This window comes from Triticum urartu, chromosome 7A, assembly GCF_056163025.1.
Source record: "Triticum urartu cultivar PI428250 chromosome 7A, HENAU_Tu73, whole genome shotgun sequence".
Taxonomy (NCBI): Eukaryota; Viridiplantae; Streptophyta; class Magnoliopsida; order Poales; family Poaceae; genus Triticum; species Triticum urartu.
Window position 1 is genome coordinate 52,621,046 of NC_141879.1, and position 5,251 is coordinate 52,626,296.

Consider the following 5,251-nt stretch of genomic DNA (forward strand, 5'->3'; position numbering starts at 1 on the left):
ATATCAAAAGGATGACAACTTTTTCCTCACAACAAATTCAAAAGATCAGCATAGTATTTTCTCACTCGAAAGTGTGTCTTTTCATTTGATGCATATATCTTACTACGGTTACCGGGGTCTATTTTCTCCATATAATTTTTGCATATCAAGGAGTCACTAAGCATAAAGAGCACAACATTCCTAATTGGTGAGGTAGTTCAACAAAAGGAAAAATAGTAAAATACAATGAATAATAATGTCAGGAGTATTCATGAAATAAATGTCTTTTGTTCTTGGTACAATGCCTTGACTTGTTCATAACCTCTTTAATTCAAAGAATTTTGGGAGGATTCTAATTAATCCGTGTAACATTTCCATATACGACATTTCTTATTCATGGGATTGTAAGAAAAAGATCCATAGGATTCAGTTGTATTAGGTTTTATGGGAAAATTTCTGTTAATGATCAAACAACTCTTCAATCTTGTAGTATTGAAGAAGACATGACATTACAATAATGTGTATCGCTATTTCTACATTGTATGAATCCTTTGAATGGAAGAGACCTTTACTCTACAAGTGTTGCATAACATCACTAGGTGCCAGGAGTTGAGGATCGTTGTAAGAATTGTTACAAGTTCTCATACAACACTTGTATATAATTTAAAATTATTAATCACTAATGAATTTCTCGATACGAATTTTCTCTATAAGTTGTAGATTTTTTGGGGGCGCTGGATGGAGGCATGTTTGTTGTATGCATGTTCGCTTCCCCATATAAAAACTAGCAACAAGGCATAATTGGTCTTCCCTATAAGCTAGGCTTCCCAAAGATAATCCAGGTGTTTTTCCATAACCCATTAACATTGAGAGGTGAGAGAAATCGAAAAATCAACCTTTTGAGTTTAGATTTAATTTTTGCTACATTATGTTTGTGTGTTCGTGAGGTTAGCATCTCGATACAAGAGACGGTTTCACAAAGAATAGTCACATGTCTCATCACAATCTTGATATTGTCATTGTGCACTGGTCTGGTGGGTTCTCGTCATGTGCTTCAACCTGACTTAGTAATAGTGGTGGTTGTGATGTTTTATTAAATTTCCATCCACTCCACCACTTGGAAAGAATCTTGCTCTTTCATATTCACGATCAAACAACTATTCAATCATGTAGTATTGAAGATGACATGACGTTTCAATAATGCGCCCTTTCTTACTCTTGTGTTGTAGGAATCCTTTGAGTGAAAGAGACCCTTACTCAACAAGTGATTCGTAACATCACCAAGATCTAGGGTTATCGCAGTGATTGTACAATGCATCCATATAATGTATCTTGTTCGGAAATTGGAAACCATTAATGAGAATATTGTTAATAATTTTAGCATCTGGAACAGCGCGGACAGAGGGACACGCTAGTTAGTATGTATGTTCGCTTCTCTATGTGATAGATAACAACAAGCCACACAATCGGCCTTCTCCTTGTAATCTAGATTGCTCAAAGAAATCTAGGTATTCTCCCATATCACACTATCTCTTGACATTTTACTGGTATTGAGAGATGAGAGGAATCACATATCTAACTTTTTGAGTTTAGGTTGAGTTTGTTCTATGTTATGTTTTTGTGTTCATGAAGGCAGCATCTCGATACTAGAGATGGTGTCACACAGAATAGTCACATGGCTCATCCCATCCTGTACTACTAGGTAACCTATGGTGTTTTGATCCTGTGAAAAAATGGCTACCGATCCGATGGATTGTCATCCGGTGCTTTAGCCTAACAAACGAAGAGAAATGAAGACTGGATTCTAGCAGATGCACTAAAGAGACAACCACTGACCGAAGCCCACGAGATCCATCGAAGAAATCTCCATACGGGCTATCCAACGATGGTAGATGCACCCGCGACGAGGGCTAGGCGGGGATAACCTTATTCCATCTCCAGGGAGTCGATGGCATCTCACCTTCTTGAGAAGAACACAAAACCGAAACAAACTCAAAGAAACATAACAAAACGGATCCCTCCCGCAAGCAAGGGTCGGGATCCACCCCCCTTCCCCCATGGCCGAAGACCATATCAGACGAAGCAAAATCGGTGCTACCGCCGACGGGAGGCAGGAACCCAAATTGCTTTCGCTTGAGAGAGATACTAAGGGGTATGTGCTAAGCCAATTTCATAAAAACATTTATTTGAAACAATACCTCAGAAAATGTAATCACACATTAAAAAAATGTAATCACCATTTCAAACTAGCAAAACTTGTTCTGTTGCTACTTCTAACAAAACAATAGTTGAACCAACACCTTCATATAAAATGAATGTTTTAAAAAATGTTTGTGATTTTAAAAATGTTTGGGGGCTTTTAAAAATATGATTGAAATTTTAAAATATTCATGAATATAAATAATATTCAGGAGATCAAAAAATGTTGTTGATTTTTTTGAAAATTTTAATCAAATTAAAAAATAAATTGGAAAATATAAATGGTAATGAATTTTAAAAATTTGAAAACAGGATCATAATTTTTTTAAATGTTCAAGAATTGTCTTCAAAGTTCTCCTAGATTTTCAGCAAATGTTCATGCATTTTTCATATTTATTGAAATAAAAAATTCAAAAAAGACAAAATTCTTAATATATTCATGATTTCAAAAAGAAAAATACAAAAAAATAGGAAACCGTAGATATTTCAAAGAATAAAAAGAAAACCATAAAAGAAGAAAGGGATGGCAAAACACCAGCGCCTCAACCCTCATTGGGTAAACCAAAAACTTGTTAGGAAAAAACCACCAGCAAACCGGAGAAGAAACTGAGAAATTATTCTTTTTTACTGAGAGAAATAGAAACAACCGCTACACTGCAGTTCCGTCAATTGGTCCAGCCCGAAGGAGCGCCACGGGACAACATGGGTCGGGCAACGTTATATCTCGCTTATAGCCAGACCAAGCATGCTCTCATATCTCGCGTGTCCTTAAATGGGCCCGCCTTGGAGCGCGGGAGACTACACCCTCTTTTCTTTTTCTTTTTTCATATTTTTTCCTGTTGTTTATACTTCAAAATATTCTAAATAAAAACATTACAAAAAACACTTGACATAAAAAATTTGAAAAAAAATGTAAACCAAGCATTTGAAAAATGTTAGATGTGTACAAAGAAAGTGTTTCTCATTACATAAAAAATATACAGTTTTGTGAAATCAATTGATCATGTATTTCAAAAAGTTAATCAAGAATTTGATAAACATGTTAACCAAGTATTTGAAAATATTAATCAAGCATTTAAAATGTTAAATGTGTGTAGAAAATTTTTTACCATGTATTTAAAAAATTTCAAACTTGTATTTGAAAAATGGTAATGAAGAATTTGAAAATTTTAAATGTGTATAGAAATATGTCTACCATGCATTTAAAAAATTTCAAACTTGTATTTGAAAAATGGTAATGAAGAATTTGAAAATTTTAAATGTGTATAGAAATATGTCTACCATGCATTTAAAAAATTTCAAACTTGTATTTGAAAAATGTTAATCAAGAATTTAAATATGTTGAAATGTGTATAGAAAAAAGTTGACAATGTACTAAAAAATGTTAATCTTGTATTTGAAAATGTGAAAATGTTCATAGAGAAAATATTGACCATGTATTAAAAAAAGTTAAACTTATATTGTATTCAACACATGTTAAACTTCTGAAAATTTTAATCAAGCATTTCAAAAATTATAAATATATGGTAAAATGTGGACCATGTATTCAAAAACAGTAAATATTGCATTTAGAAATGTTAATCAAGCATTGGAAACATGTTAATGTGTACAACAAAAATGTTGACCATGCATTTAAAGAACATTAATCTTGTAGTTGAAAAATGTTAAATTTTGATAAAAAATTGATAAACATGCATAAAAAATAATCTTGTAGTCCCTCCATCCGGAAAAGCTTGTCCCTCAATTGGATGTATCTAGCACCAAGTTAGTGATACATACATCTATTTGAGGGACAAGCTTGGGACAGGTTTTTTCGGACGGAGGGAGTACTTTAAAAATATTCATCATGCATTTGAAATGTTAAAAATATGTATACAAAATGTGCTGACAATTCATTCAAAAACTGCTAATCTTGTATTTGAAAAATTGTAATAAAGCATTTGAAAAATGTTTAAAACTTGTATAAAAAATGTTGACTGAGCAAGAAACAAAGAAGAATAAAGCCGATGAAAACAGAGTGAGAAACATGTTGAAAAAAATCCAAAATGGAAAAGCATAAAACCCATGAAAACTGAGAAAGAAAAAAAGAAAGAAAAGAAAAACCAGTGAAAACCAAAAAATAAACAAAGAAAATCAGTGGAAAAACAAATAAAAATATAATGCTGGTGAAAAATAGGTGAAGAAATAGATAATAAAAGAAAATTGAAAACTGAAAAGAAATAAAAAATATGGAAGAAACCGGTACAACCAGCACGAGCGATCTTCTTGCTCGGAAATAATCTATCTATCTATCTATCTATTATATTATTAAGACGATAGAAAACGAACGGTTAATATTTGTTGGTTAGTAGCTAAGATAGTTAAACGGCCAAGATTCATCAGGATATATGCCACAACCCACACGCAATAATTAATCATATAGAAGTCAGTCACCTGTACGTGCACGGAATCATATACAGGGAGATTTCCAGGAAGGCACAAAAATACAAAGTGGAGATTCACACGGACACGCATCAGTAGTTGCCTGATTGATTCCCAACTACACGTGCATCCTAGCTCAAGCACAACCACACGCATGAAGAAAAATTTCCAATTACACGGCGACGTCATGACACCCCAACAAGGCACAAGTCACACCATGAATCTTTATCTTTAACTTTATCTTTATCTTTACCTAATATTAAAGAAAAGATTGTTTCTCCATCTTTTTTGGTCCATATAAATGTTTTTCATGCGTCATCTGTTTTTTTTGTCCATCATGCAGTTTTTTTTCATTGTACGTAAGAAATTGCTTCAAACCAAAATATAAAATAAATGGGCTTATGAGGACTCGAACTCCACCCGCTTAGTTTGAGCCCGTGCGCACAAACCAGGCCACCTATAGCTAACTATTGTTGGCATTCTCTTTTGCTGCCACACTGGTGTTCAGCATCACAGAAAAACAGAAAAATATAGTGTTAGTGACGATTCAAACTCTGGACCAGCACCCTACCATCAAAAAGACACAACTAAGCTGGTTATTAGTCTGTGACAAAATTGAATTTGTTTAGTAGTTAAAGAGCCCACGTCACTT